The sequence below is a fragment of the Myripristis murdjan genome, chromosome 23 (genome assembly GCF_902150065.1).
Source record: "Myripristis murdjan chromosome 23, fMyrMur1.1, whole genome shotgun sequence".
NCBI classification, from domain to species: Eukaryota; Metazoa; Chordata; class Actinopteri; order Holocentriformes; family Holocentridae; genus Myripristis; species Myripristis murdjan.
In genome coordinates, this window is record NC_044002.1 from 23,261,092 (window position 1) to 23,276,867 (window position 15,776).

Consider the following 15,776-nt stretch of genomic DNA (forward strand, 5'->3'; position numbering starts at 1 on the left):
AAGTAAGACATGTTATTGTGTCACTAGCTGTGTTTATATGCACTCTAATATTCCTCTAATAATCAGAATAACAGCACAATCAGAATAAAAAAGCGTCATGTGACCACCTCGATCAGAAGAGCCCGGCCTGATCAGGAATTTTCAAAATGACTGAAAGTGGCAGTGTAATCCTTTGATAATCTGTTCAATAAGAACATATTAGCCTCTAATAACCATGTAAACTCTTAATCTGATCATTTCTCTCTGGTTGGAATAAATTTGTTCTTTCTGCTCTTGTTTGCCTCATGTGAGAGGACATCAGGTGATGGGGCGAGTTTCCAGGAGCAACAGAAACACAACCGCTCTGTGGCTGATAACGTTTTTGTTGTAAATATTAAATATTTAAAGGACTGTTTAACGGCTCTGTGGTGAAAGAACTGGACAAACAACAAAGCTGGAATCCACCCAACCATCAAGCAAATCAAAAAGCTGCTAGAAAAGTTTGAAGGCTTCCTGTTACAAGAATAAAAGTCCAAACCAGCCGGCCAGGTTTCAGTTTTACAGTCTGATGGACGACCTGATGGGGGCGCTACCACTGGCCAACATGACTCAGCCTGGATTATATTTATATTTCCAGCAGATTAGATGCGTCAAAGCAGGTTTCACCACTTTGTGCAGGTCAGAAAAGAATCTCTAATGAGAATGATTTCAGTCAGGTTTAAGAAATATTGTCCATAAGTAAGTTATCACACCACTCACTTTTATTTTATTGACATCGCCGCACCACAGGAGTTCTTCAGATGTCTGCAGTGTTTCTCAGCTTTTTGTGTCCTGGTTGTTTCAGATTTAAACATCATCTGACTTCACCAGCCTCCTGTCTGGTCTAGGCGGATGTTTGTCCATTTGGTCCGCGTTGCATGGGACCGCGTCTTTTCTCATGGTGCATTTTTTTATTGCACATTTGTACTGTAAACACACTGTAAACCAGTTTGCCTTGCGGGGACAGTAAAGTTTTAAATTGCTCATCAATCTGAAGCAGGTCCCGGCGTTTCCACTTCATTTGACGAGGCTATTCTTAGCGTGGCTTCGCCCTCGCGGTCCAAACAACATCCATCTGAATAAACACCCCGTTTGTAGAGGACGAGGGTCTCTGTCGGGGTCTGCGCTGTTTTCCCACCCCGTCCAGAGGAGAACTTCTGTTTTTACGTCTAAATATAGCGGACAGATGTTTGATTGAACAAAAACAAGCGCACCAAGTTTCAGCTTTCACCCAGCGCTGTTTCTCCTGCTGAAAAAATTACAACAACCGACTTTCAATGGGAGTAAAATATGAAATAACTATGAAATGAAGTGAATGCAGACATTTTTTTTATTCACTTTGACTGTGCAGAGGCTCGAACCCTGCAGCCAGGAGTCAAGCTTCAAAACAACTCCAGCTGATACAGTCACCATGCATAGTTTGCTTTAAATATTTGGCTTTAAATATTTGGCTGTCATTTCTGCTCCGGTTGCATAACAGCAGCTTTTGTGCGACGGGTTTGCTCAATGGGAGTCATCCCACCGGAGCGGCAACAGGTGCGACCCAGCGTCAAGTTTATGTAAGCTGTGTTTGTGAAGATTATGCTCCTGAGTTCAGCGGTGTTTGAAGAGCGAGCGAGCGGGTCGAGTCGAGCTGATCGCAGTTCACTCGCTCGGCGCTGAACGGATTTTGACCCCAGGCAGTCACCTGGCGAATGTTCACCTGTTCAAAGAAAAAAAGAAACTTACCGTGGAGAGGAGAACACTTTCGCTTCAGTCTGGCTTTCATTTTGGAGTAAGGTTGTAGTCACAGTTTTTGAGTTTAATCATATGTTTTCATATTTATTTTGATCTGTGTTTATTTTATATTTCATCATTGGATTTTGTATTGTAATAATAATAATTTGCATTGTTAATCTTGCAACGTGAGGCACTTTGGGCTGCATGTTTGTCTTAAAGGTGTTACATAAATAAAGTTGAGTTGAGTTTAAAGTCAACCAATAAGTCCCCATGAAATGACCTCACATGACCTTGACTTCCTGTCAAACCGAGCATCTAAAACAGTGACATCATCCTCCTGCACTAGTGGGTGTAAATTAAACTTTCAGCCAATAAAACCTTCGCAAATATTTAAACATCCTTTCTCGTCCACTTGTCCCTTCAAAATAAAACTGTGTCTCTCCCCCAAAATGAGATCCTATTGGTTCACTCTTGTGAATGATCTTTCAAAATCAAACATGTTTCATATTATCGTGAGTCTTTGGTCTTGGTTCATGCAATCAGCCAGGTAGATACTAAACGTGGCACAAGAACATGAACAAGTCTTGGTGCACAAGTCTTGTGTGCCTGTGTGTGTGTGTGTGTGTGTGTGTGGGATAAAGTGTGTGCGTAACTTTGCTGAATGTTGTCATGTTATGCCACTACATCCGTTATACTCAGGATTGTTTTTAACTCCATACCTTCACACACCGGTAGTCAAGGTAACCCAGACACACACACACACACACACACACACACACACACACCAGTATCACTCATAATTCACCCCTAACGGATTACCTAAATAAACATCTCTATAATATTTATATAATATTCCTATAATAACCTATAATACTCCTATAATAACCAATATTATTCCTATAATATTCCTATAATATTCATCAGACACTCTCAAAAGGAGTCTAGTTGTAGCCTTGTAAAATGTTTAGTCTGTTAAAAGTCTTGTAGTGTGTGGTAGGAACAAGAATCAACTCAAATCCAGAACTGGACCCCCGAAAAAAATGACATGATAATGTCACTTTTATCAGTCAAGCATTTATCTAAAAGCAAAGTTTGCGAGGGCTTGACGACGAGGAATAGAAAATATGTGAAAAGTTTGTCCTCCTGTGCCGTCGGCGGCGTTCTCGAGCGGCCCGGCTGACCGTGGAGGTGAAGCGAACTCGCGGCGATGACCCTCAGCCTGCCGATGTGTTTATCTTTATTGCTGGAGGTGAAAGGGTCGAAGTGTAATGACTGACTGTGAGTGTGTCTCATGTTCTCGCACGTGAGTGAGCTGCAGGCTCATCATCATTAATACTCACTGCAACATTCAATATTCTCCTATTTCCAGGCACACTTATCACTTAGAGTCTAATGAACATCTCCTTATTTTTTTTTATTTATAGAGCTACACTTTTCCTTATATTCAACAGCCTATAATGTCTCTAAATCAAGATAGATCTATATAATATTATTTGAGTATACAGTATATTATCTCTGGTTAACTCGATGTGTTTCTTATTTTCCTGAAGTCAAAACGACGCGGTGCCAGACAGTCCAGCTGGGCTTGTTTGTTTTTTTTGTGTTTTTGTTTTTTGGCAGAAGTCTGCAAATTCCTTCAGCTTGTAATAAAATCATTTTGGGCCGATAATGTGTATCAAATGATCACGGTCGCTGGTAATGAGCCGTGTAATAAGCCTCACATTGCAGCCTTGAAGCATGCGACGGACTGAGGCCTGATTCTGCAGCAGCGGCCGCCTGTAGATTATCCGTTACACTAAAGTTATGACATCTCAGTGAAAATGGAATGATGAATAATGAATTTATGGGCCTTGTGAATGTGAATGAGCGCTGTGTGTGAGTCTCGGTCAGTCAGCTGTCAGCGTTTCCTCTCAGCGACAGGAGACGGATGTCCTGCACACTGAGCGCACGTGATCGCCGTGAAGCTCATTTTAATTCAGGAGCTTGGCCACGCTTCCTCACGCTGAAGCTGGAAGTGAAGTTTTCCTCTGTATCTGCACCAACATGTGTAAAAACAGCTTTTTCTCCATGCAGATTCCGTCTAACTGCAGGAAACGCATCACAGCTGATTGGTTTCCTCACTATCGAATTACCAAAATCCGTCGAGTCAGGCCATTTTGCAGCTGAAATGCGTCCAATCAGCAGGTTTACCTTGTTTGAGTTGGAGGAGGAGCTGCTGTCAACCAATCAGAGACGGCCTTGGAGACCAATTCATTCAATTTACCTAATCATAATTCAATCCAGCTTTTAACTGAGCTGCATTAAATTACAAAGCATCACGAGGGAGATTATTCTCATCCCCGAGTCACAGATTTGAGAACGAAATCATGAAAAGTGAGCAGCGTGTGTAACATACCGAGCATTACACTGCATGACACCTCCATGTTATCAGCTGTGTAAGTGTGTGTGTGTGTGTTTCTATTTCGGCTAAGTGGGTCAGGCCGGTGTGTGAGCTGTTCGGACATACCTCGGGAAGTGGGACACCTCGAGATGCAGCGAACGGCGACGCTGCCGTCCTCGAACTCTGCTCTTCAAACTCTATTTCTAGACGGGAGACCAAAGAAGGTTGAGCGCTCTCCATTTCCATTAGATATCATGTTTATGCACATTTATTATGCACAGCCGAAGCCTGTAACATCTCCTCTTTGAGTTTGACTTTCATTTAATCCCGACTTACAGAGAGTTTGAAATAAAAGACAATACATAAGCACAAAATTAATCTACAAAATTGCTTTCTGCAACAAGTAGGTCTTAGATTTTTAATTTTGGTCTTCCAATCTATTATTAATGGATTTATTATGGACAACTACTAACCTATTTTAATGTGATGTTGTGATTTTTTCCTCTGTAAAAGCCTTTGTTAAGTCTTTTTTGTTGTAGAATTTGTATAAAACTATGTAAATAAAATTTATTGTTGTTGCTATTATATTTATCCTAGCTCAGTAGCTGTAATGTAATGCTCTACAACATTTTGTGGTGCCATTGTTGTAGGGTTGCATTTTTTTTTTTTTTTTTTTAAATCATGTATGCTGTGTACGGTGGTTTTGCAGGGCTGTTCGCTGGATTTCTCTGCTTTTTACATCATTCATGCACAAAGGACATGCAAAGGAAAATGGTTTATGTGTGGAAAAGCTCACAGAGGAAGTAAAGAAGCAATATGAAGAAAAAAAATGCCCTGTTAATGGTGTGGGTTAAAGATGTGCAGGTTAGAGTCCACCCCCATTTTCTAACCTGAAATGATTATATTTTAACGCCACTTGTTGCATAACAGATAAAATATGGGGGGATATCAGCTAAATTAGCACATATTATTCTTCTGTATGGTACCTTATTGCCTTCACCAGCAGAGTCGGGCAGGGGTGAAGTTTTCACCCCATTTTGTTCATCTGTGTGTCTTTTTTGTTTGATCTCTCTAAAACTAATGAAAGGATTTGCATGAGACTCTGTGGAGTGGGGGCAAGAAAGAGATGATTAACATTTATTAAATATTCAACATGTGGAACTGGAATATCTTAATAATTACATCATGTTGGTGGAGGCATTTACTCTTCTCAGTGTGTTCTAGTTTTGTTATTTCACCTACAGTTATTTATAACTTCATTTGCTGACCCATTACCGCCCAAACTGGCAGTTTACCCCGCAGACCTGCCAGTCACGGGCCAATCAGAGGATGGATCCATATGAACTACCAATCCCAGCACACTTTCATTCTGATGCAGGTGATGGTGATGTAGTATAAAGAGCAATAAAGCTCACGCAGGGAAGTGGTTGGAGAGTACAGTACAATACAAAACAACATACTTCACTGTCCCTGTGTGAAAGCTGCACACATAAATGCACCAGCTCTACCAATCACAGCAATAAATGGCCCAGAGTCCATACTGCACGTAATAAAAAATATCAGCACATAATTTATATTGCACACAGCCAGTGGCAAACACCCACAAACCACTGCACAATCCCTTCAGCCTCAAGCAGCATTAGGATGGCGAGCGTGTCAATAACAGGACCGTGACGCTCAAGATGTGAGTTTGATTCCCATTTCCAGTGTGTGGCCGAGACCGAGACCACGTCTAGTTACTGTTTTGCTGACTAACCCTAACCCTAACCAAGTGGTTTTGTTGCCCAGCCTTAACCTAACTTTACTGAGCAGTGCGAAGCAGTGTGAACAGCCCAGACTGATGGTTCGTTGAGTAGGCAGGATGTAGTCCATACCGTTTGAGTGTGTACTCGGCAGGACGTTAGCAGGTTAGTAGGGGATTTCAAACGCAGCTTTGGCATCTGGTAGCTCTCTCCTTTTTGCACAGGAAGTGATGCATTTTACATTTCCGGTTTGTTTGTGGTAAAGAGAAGAAGAAGAATGGGGACGTTAGCACCACCGACAGAAACCTGAACTGAATCAGCAGTGCAGCAAACGGTGCAAAGTGTAGCACACGTAATAAACCAGCGCAGAGCTCAGCTGCATCAGACGCTTCTCTAAGACCGGGTGTCGGATTCTCCCGCTGAGACTCTATAACATCCCTTCAGTCTGATGATGGCACCACCCGTTAAGTCCTAATATAGTCCTCTGTGGGAACTGCTTGTCAGTCAGTCGAGGGTTTTATCTTGAACATTGTGAGCGACCACCGCCGCCGTTTCGTGAAGCACTAAAGCCACGAGAGTCGAAGCTTTACAACCTCTGACCTAAAATCCTGTGTGGGCCCGCTCACCTGTGTGGACCGAGGCTAAACTCGATTATTGGCAGCAGCCGAGGGTTTAATCACTGTCAGCTGGTAGGAGGGCAGCCGGCTCTCATGTGAGACACTTTACTGGGTTTCTGTGGTCTGATTCAGAGCATGAGACGGTTCAAATCAGGCACCACAGCAACACACGAACGAGTCCGTGTTGTATCTGCAGACGCCAACGTCAAACTCGTCACATTAAAAGCAGTCAACGGCAACCTTTAACCCCCCTAAAAGAAAGTAGTGCATGTCCACAGGCAACTAAAATAAAAAAAATAATAGAAAACAATAAAATATATAAATTGGACAGAAATTTAAACACCTAAAATGGAAAAACATGATTATTTTGTAGAGTGAAAATGTTTTTTCGCTATATTAAAATCACCTCAGGACCCTCAGATATTATTTCATGACCCCCTGAATTTAAGGCGAATTCAGGTTATTTTCAGCTAATTTCCTAGTTACCATCATGATGACTCATGGTGATCAAAATTTCACCACTGACGTCACTGCAGAGCTTTACATGCCTCCAATAAACACAGAAAGGCACAACATTTCCACCCAAAACTCATTGTTCCAGCACACTAACAGCCACATGGCAACGCGACCTGCCCACATCGGATTTTTCTTGACGATCCACCGCCTAAAAATGTGCACAGATTTTAGTATTTGATGTATTATTTTAAGTAAAGTGAGCGAGTCGGCGAGTGGAAAGTTCAAGTGCTCTGGTGTTGCGTTCACGTCACATCAAAATTTCTGTAAATATGAGCCGCTCACCGGGGGAAAACTGTTCATGTCAGCATCCTGTGACTTCTGGGAATTTGTTGCCGGTTCCTTTTCCACCAATCTACCTAATTTTGTCAGTCTGAGGTTTCAAAAATCAAACTTGACAGCTATTTTCACACTGATACAACAAACTGTACTCACAGAGAGAGATGTGCGTGGCTTATGGTTGATTTTAAATTCAGAAACACAAATGATTTTGGATGTTGGGGCGTTCAGTCAGGTAAAATGAAGCAACCAAAGCCCTTTCCTCTTCCTCTGCCTATCCTGATACGATGTGAAGACACGAAGGAATGAAGTAGACTCATATTTCAGGGATGCCATCATAACGAACATGAGTTACTGTTATTTATTTAAAACCATGCAGCTGTTGAAACCAGGTGTTTTAATTCGCTCTTTGGGTTCCACAGTCAGGACTTGATTTTGCCGTGCACTGGATAAAAGCCAAGCAAACACCATTATTGCTTATTGATTTCCATAATGAAATCTACCTCAGTTACAAAGGTGGAGCTGTACTTAAAGAGAAGCAGGCGTGTTTAAGGAGAAGAGGACGATGTTAATTGTACAGAAGAGGCTAAAAACTCCTGATAACCAGGAGGAACTGCCTTAAAATAATCTCTATAATCTGTAGGATTATCGGGTGAAGACTCTCCCTGCCCTTCATTACAGCACGCTTCCTCTCGACTGAAAAGTGATATCTTACCTGTTCACTGCCAAGGCGACAACAAGTCCTCCAACCCAAACAACCACGTTAGGTTTGTTTTAGCCCTCCTCATTTGCATAAAGTTGACATCAAGGCTACTTTATGCAAATTAGGGGGGGTCTAGCACGACTTGCCACCTGGACTGGAATGGACTTTATTGTCATTGCATGACCAGGCACCCAGCAAAGTTGCAACCTCCCTGTAGTGCATGTATACAAGAAATAAATAAAAATATAATGAATAAAAAAGATAGCAATAAGAAAAAAATAAAAAATACAAAATATACAATTGTAAAGAGAGTAATAAAAATATCAAATAAGCAGCAATGGCACAAAAAATATATATGTACATATATATATCCTTCATTCTGGAAACCCTAACCCTAACCCTGCAAAACTTTTAAATGAACCATCGTCGATCTGAAATGAAGTCAGATTCAGCAGCTGCAGGGTTTATTTCTCACCTCAAATGTTTTCAGAAATTAATTTCGGTGATCTGTTTTCGTAATATCAAAGGAAGTTTCCACAAGATCCTCCATGCTGGTCCGGTTTGAAATCCAGGAGAGGACGGCCAACTAGTGAGGCGTTCGTCCAATCAGGTGCAACTGGAAAGTGCTGGAGAGGTTATAGCAGCTGTCAATCATCACCTAGCGTCAAACACACGGCCCTGTGGGTACGCACCACAATACGACCCAAAGGAGCGTTTCCTGAGTGAGCTAGCGAGAGAAAAACGCACGGTTCAGGTTAAGGAACAGGTTGCCATAATGGTTAAACCGTGTTGTTCTTTACAGGACCACTAGAGGGCGCTCAACTTGAAAACATAAAAAGCTGTTGAGGTCGTTTTGTTTGCCGGAGGACAGTCTCAAAGAAGATCAGAGGAGATTTCATCACAAGCAGGAAGCAGAGAGTATCGATCCGTTTTTGTTTTTTGGCGACACACTGAGCTTCGCTGTAAAAACCACAGCAGCGATGGGAAGGTTTAATCAACAGGTCGATTAATCAACTCGTCGACTCTGATTTTGATAATTAATTATTTTAGTCACTTATCAAGTAAAAATACCAGGTATTTGCTGGTTGTAGCTTCACAAGTGGAAATAATTACTGGTTTTCTCAGTTGTTTTACAAGAATTTTTTTTTTTCTTTCCTGCTGATCAATTTGACCGAGGAAGTGATCTGAGGACATCACTTAGGGCTCTGGGAACTTGGTAGGCATTTGTCATTAGTTTTATAGATGAAATGATTGATCAGTTAATCAAAACAGATTAATTGGCTAAGAATAATTGAATTTAGAGTAATTCTAATCTGGTCTCTTTTTCCATCAAGTTAAAGAAACTTGGATTCGTTGTTGCTCCAGTTTTGCTTCTCGAACATGAATCGGCCGCTGATCAACTGTAGAGCTCATCTACATTAAAATGCCCATATATTTACATACAACTGGCCCAGTTTAAGTTGCAAAGTACATTTATGATGATTAATGCACTGCCAGTTGGAGGCAGCACGTGGACTAATTTTAGGACGGGGTGCATTTGTGAGCCGTGTGATTTCCATTAAGGAATCAAAGAGACAGAAATTGTTTTCATGCGCTCAGTTTTACACACTGAACTTTTTTACAACATAATTATTCAAACATTAAGATCTGCATAATGTCCAGTCGTGAGCCCTTTGACTGTCTTTTATTGTGAAGCACTGCTGATGTTAACTTATACTACAGTGTAAGCTGAGTATGATGATGATGATGACGTGACAAAATACTTGTTTTTATTTGTATATGGCTGTAGATTTTTGTATATTTTTATCACCCTAATTTAACAGGGATTTTTAAAACGTTTTGCATGAAGATTCAGAAATTACTGGCCGAAGTGAAGCACCGAGAAATAAAGCAACTTCCATAAACTTTTTGTTGAAGCGAGTCACCGAGATGATGAAGAAACTGAGTGGAAGTTCAGGCCGCAGTAAGATTTTACTGAGACATGACGTCTTTATTACTTTATACTCTGTCCTGCTGCACAGGAAAATATGTGTATGTCTCTCTTTTTTTGGAATAAACTGAAGAAGAACTGATAAAATCCAAGTCCCACCCACAGTTTTTGATTGACAGGTGATCTCAACAAAGATGGAAGTAAAACAAAGATAAAAAACAAAAAACAAAAACTCAGTTCAAACAGATTTCCATTTTCAGGAAGAATATGAACAATATGTTTGCACTGCCTTTTACTTTTGTGATTAATTTATTAACCAGACTATAAAGTATCAAAAATAAATATAAAGCCAGCTGAGCCCAAAGAGATGTCTTCAGATTTCCTCCTTACAGGCTGATCAGCTGCCAAAAAATACAGTAAAATAAATAAAGTGATAATTTTATAATATGAACAAAGAAAAGGAAGATGATCTTGGTGTCTTTTTTCCTTCTGTAGCTGGAATCAGCAAATATTTGGCCTTTTTATGTGATAAATGGCCGAAAGGGGGGAAAAATCAATTGTTGAAATCATAATTAATTCATGCATATTGACTAACTGAAGAGATAACTACTTGTTTCAGTGCTAATTTCAAGGTGTTGACTGCAGTTTCACAGAGAAAGCAGAGGTGTAAGCCACAGCATAGCCTAAATATAACCTTACTTTTACACTTTAGAACATAACATTCAATTTTTTTGGTGCTGATGATTTCCTCCCTACTTCCCCTTTAAAGCAGGATCCGAGGCTCGCAGCTTTCTGTGGACACACGGAGTGTAAACACAGGATTTCCACCGGGAAAACGGACACCGACTAAACTGGCATCAATCTAACAAACCATTTCTCTCTCTTTTTTTTCTTCGTTTTCTTTTCTTTTTTTTAATTGCCTCATGAACTGCGCACAAACTCACTTCACACTCTGATTCTTACACTGCAACATAATTTACTTGAATCCTCCTTAGAGACACCAACTGATTAAAATAAGGTAAGATAATTACATTTCCCATTTAATCCTGAGAGGAATATCCTCTGGTGGATCTTTACATATTTTTTTTTCTCTTTTACTTTTTCCCTCAGGAAGTATCTGAGTACTCCCCGCTGTAACGAGCCCCCCTCGCAGTACTTGGTCGTGAAACACGACGCCTCAAACTAAGAGTTGCCATCACATGGTGGATGGAAATTTCCACTGGGTCTCCCTGCTTGTTAAATGGGAAGGGTCTCCGCTACTGGTTTCCACTAGTCCGCCTCCTCAGCCGCCACCGCAGCTGTCCGCGACACTGAAAAAAAACACAAGGTAGGACTTTAAAAAAAAAAAAAAAAAAATTAAAATCTGTATTATCGTCTGTGTCTGCTCGTGCATGTGCTCTGCTTTTGTTTACCTCTCCACGCGTCCTGCGCCGGGATGGGGACCATGCGGGGCAGATTTTATTCCCTTTCCTAGAATAAACGAGTGAGGCTGGAGCGGAATTAAGGAAATGTTCAGGTTGATTCAGGATGTACCTGTGCAGAGGTGTGACTGGGGGGTTTAGAGGTGTGCGTGCTTTTTTTTTCTTTCTTTCTTTTTTTGCATTTCATGTTTAAAGTCGGTGTCTAGTGAGGGCAGGAGTCTCCGGCAGCAGCGAGAGGCGCTTCCCGCAGGGTGTTGCCTGAAGTCAACACAAAACCAGCATTAAGCGCCAAACACGCTGCTCTTATTTATACAGGAGCTTCACCCTGCTGCCTGCCCGGAGGCTTAAACTTACACAACACGTTTTTTTTTTTTTTTCCTTTTTTAATTCACATGCATTTCCACTTGCATGTTCGCCGGGTTATTCTAACAAGGCTAGAAAGTCAACTTGAGCCCGTCTGTGTTGTGCCTTCCGCGTTTTAAGGAGCCACAAAGGCGACATGTGAAATGTGTTTGTCTGGAGGTTTTTTAAGTTTTTATGGCTCAAGCGTCAGACTGTTTGCAGTGCAGTTTCTGAGTTAGGTGTGTTATATATCCTGCACCGGGGAACACAGGGGAACTGTTTTCACCAGGCAGTAATGTGATTGTGGCCTGCAGGGTTGAGCTGCTGGACGAGTAATGACTGGTCAATGTGCTGTGATTGCAGTCACAAGCCCATGTGGGTTTAAAAAAAAAAAAAAAAAAAAAATCAGTGCCAAATTCATGAGTGAAGGTGAATTTAAAGTGCACAGAGTCGAGCTGGCAGTGGCAAACGCAGCACATGGGAGCTGGGGTTCAGTGTGTTTGCACCGAGCAGCTCCTCCCTTCTCGCACCTTTAATGGAAGTTGGAAAATATCAATCATCACCAGTAGAAGAAGAAGAAGGAGAGGGGGGGGGGGGGGAGAAAAAAGAGGCTGCATAGGGTGTTACATAAGACGGAGCAGCAACATGTATCCAGGAGGGGCTTTCCTCTCTCATGTCGCTGCCGCTTGGCTCGGCTGGGATGTGTGGGTATATAAAGCTGTTGGGTGTGTAATTCAAGAGACACACACACTCCACATGGGTCCATCTGCTCAGGACTCCACTGTCAGACCTGAAACACTCACACACACACATATGCATACACACATGAGCTTCAGCAAGGAGAGTATCCTACAGAATAGTTTGGCTTGGGCATGTTTCAGTGGTGAGATCAGCTCTATCAATACCCCTCTGACTGCTAAAAATACCCGGTTGCTGTACAGTGAGCCGTGCACACACACATACACACACACACACACACACACACATACACACAACCATACCTCTTTTTTCTTTTCCAGTGCTTTAAGGCATCGCTGCATCCATTTAAACTGTATTTTTGATATAAACACCAGTCAAACTGTGTCAGAGTGTGTGTGTGTGTGTGTGTGTGTGTGTGTGTTATTATAAGGTGAAAATATTTCAGTGTTGAGCCAGCAGTGCTTTTTCTTAACATACTTTTTTTTTTATTATTTTAGATGTTATTAAAAGTATCAGGATCAGAAATCAGAATCAGAAATACTTTGTTCATTCCTGAGAGGAAACTGGGTCAGCTGTAGTTGCTCAAATTAGAATACACTGTAGGCATAAGTAAAACTATAAGAAATGTCCAAGTATGTGCTTTAGAAAAAAAAGCATTATGTAGAAATATGTACATTAATTGTACTTGTGCATTAATCCTAATTTATATATATAAAAATACAATAATATTGCATATTACTCATAAAATACAGAAATAAGAAATTGAGCATATGTACAAAGCATACTTATATACACAGGATGTTTCACTGTCGAATTATTGAAAATGTCCTACAGGTCAAAAATTATTCTACAGTAAATTAGTTGAATAAACAGTTAAAGTGTGTGTTTCTGCAGGCCTAATAATAATAATAATAAATACATAAGAATAAAATAAAGTAATAAAGTGAATTGGAGTGATTACAGGTGCAGCAGTGATGCAAAAGAAGCGAAGGTGACTGAAGTTTTCTTTAAAGTGACATGTATTTATTAAAATAAAATAAAAAACAGAATAAAATGTTTTTAAAAAAAAAAAAATCAGGAAACTAAGGAAAATTGCTAATTATATTCCTTGATGCCACTAGAGTTGCCATAGAGACCAGTAAATCACAACTGGGTGTGCTTCTACTCTACTCTATTCTATTACAGGTGCATCACGTCTTTGACCAATCAGATCGCTCGCTTGGCTGAATCTGCCAGATGTGTTCAGGTTAGCAGAGGGGAAACAAGGTGCGGTCAGTCGAGGTATTCTGGAATATTTGGCGTCACCTGTCGATCAAACGGTGTGGGCGGGACTTGGACTTTCATGGGATGCAGTTTGAGTTTCTCTTCTTTTTGTCCGTTCAGCCGCACAGCGAGTCATTTACTCTCGTCTTCGGTGTTAAAATCTTGTATTTCTTTTAAACAAGGTGAAAAAATCGGCCAGTGGGATGAGATAATCCCACTTGTTTCCAGTGCAGTTTCATTATTGTTTCTGGAAATGAGTATAAATCTGTAGAAACAAGGCAGAGTGAGGCAGATCAGCCACTAGGATCAAGAAACTGACACTTTATTCAAGAAAATCCTGGAAATAAGTTGATTAGTGTCTTCAGGTGGATGCATTTTGCTGCGTATCTCTGCCAGAGTGAGGGGTTTTATTCCCGCTGTCCTGCAGCTGCAACTAACGAGGGTTTTCCCAAGTCATCGATCAGTTTGGTCCACAAGATGTCAGCAAATGATGAAAAACGTCGATCACTGCTTCCCGTCCTCGGATTGTCTTTGAGCGGTTTTGTCCCAAACAACAAAACAATCAATACCCCGAAGATATTGAGTTTACTGTTACAGAGGACGAAAGAAACCAGGAAATATTCACTTTTGAGAAGCTGGACTCTGAGAATTTGGAGATTTTCTTGTATAAAATCAGTGAAAATGATCAGTTGGCGATTAATTTGGTAGTTGGCAGCTGATTGATTATTCGACTAATTGTTGTTCATCTGCGCTGGGCGTCAGTGGGTCATCTTAAATCTTCACCCATAGGTTTTATGGATTACCTTGGATTTCCTGTGACTGTAGTTTTAGTTTCTCTTTTCTTTGTCTGCTCAGCTGCTCATGTCAGCTACCCAGTTCTTCTTCTTCTTCTGTTTATTGCACACAAACCATAATAAAGTCATCACTTCCTGTGCAGCTGGAAAGAGCTACAGGACAGCGTTTAGGACAGACGATGGAAACAGATTCACAAACCGGACAAAGGCTGAGTGGCCGTGTCGGAGAAATCGGTAAAACAGACGTGTCCTCATATGAAAGTGTCATAGTTGTGATGTCGTTCCTGGCTCTGCGGTGTTTACCGGCGCCAAGACGGGACGGGGCGGGGCAGGGCGGGATGGGATGGGCATGTCGGTCATCTTCGGAGCGTAAAGCTGCACCTGCGGAGCCGTCGCCGCCTCATAAAGACGGCTGTGTTAGCTTGGGAACGTGCAGGTGAGGCACAGAGCCAGGACACGTTTGTGCGCTCATTTATCCTCTCACACACACTCACACACACTCACACACACACCTGTCAGCGGGGAGGTTTTTCCATCTCACCGGCTGTTGGGCTGGAGGGGAGGAGGCAAGGGGGGGCTGAGTGACATAACAGATGTAGGTCAAAACGCACAGGGAGGGCAGCCGGGGCCGAGGGGCCACCGGCTGATGTAACACACCGAGTTTGAGCTGGAGGGCGAGTCAGGTGGAGCACGAGCGGCGGGACGGGACGGGACGGGACGGGACGGGACGGGACGGGACGGGACGGGACGGGACGGGACGGGACGGGAAGGGGTATCACTGACACAAAGGCGCAGGTTGTCCCACAGGAGGCCGGAGGATTTTCGTGATTTTTTTTTTTTCCAAAACACTGTCACCACGCTGAAGTGAAACCTGAGAGGCAGCACAGCGGCGGCGGCGGCGGCACACAATGTGATGGAGCCTATTTTTATTCCAGGCGCTGCATAATTAACCAAGTCGACGAGCGTGATGAGAACACTCTGCACCGTTTGTCAAGTGACCGCTCCGTATCACTGTGTTTATAGTTTTTTTTTTTTTTTTTTTTTTTTTTTTAAATGTGGTGACACTGTAACCCTTTGAGCCCTGCACAAATTCACGTTTTCTTTCAAAAATACAGGAGAAAAAAAGTTGATAAGCAAGTCAGCAAAACAATTACTGAGAATATTAGTAAAAAAAAAAAAAAAAAAAAAAAATCACCAGAAAATTTGCACAAACAAAAAATAATTAAATAAATAGTATACAGTAATTTAAAAATATTTTGAATACTAAAAAAAATAATAATAATAATACATCATACAGTGTCAGTCAAAAGTTTAGACACACCCTCTCATTCAATGTTTTTCTTTATTTTTATTACG

At 41.5% G+C, this 15,776-nt stretch overlaps 1 protein-coding gene across 1 annotated transcript in view; it reads left to right on the top strand.

Moving 5' to 3' along the window:
• Positions 1 to 11,131: 11,131 nt before the first annotated feature.
• The window catches only part of slc38a4 (solute carrier family 38 member 4), a 62,706-nt gene continuing 58,061 nt past the window's right edge, over positions 11,132 to 15,776 (top strand). Inside the window, exon 1 of the mRNA XM_030045968.1 lies at positions 11,132 to 11,228. The gene's annotated coding sequence lies outside the window, so the exon portion shown is untranslated. The remainder of the gene's footprint in view (positions 11,229 to 15,776) is intronic.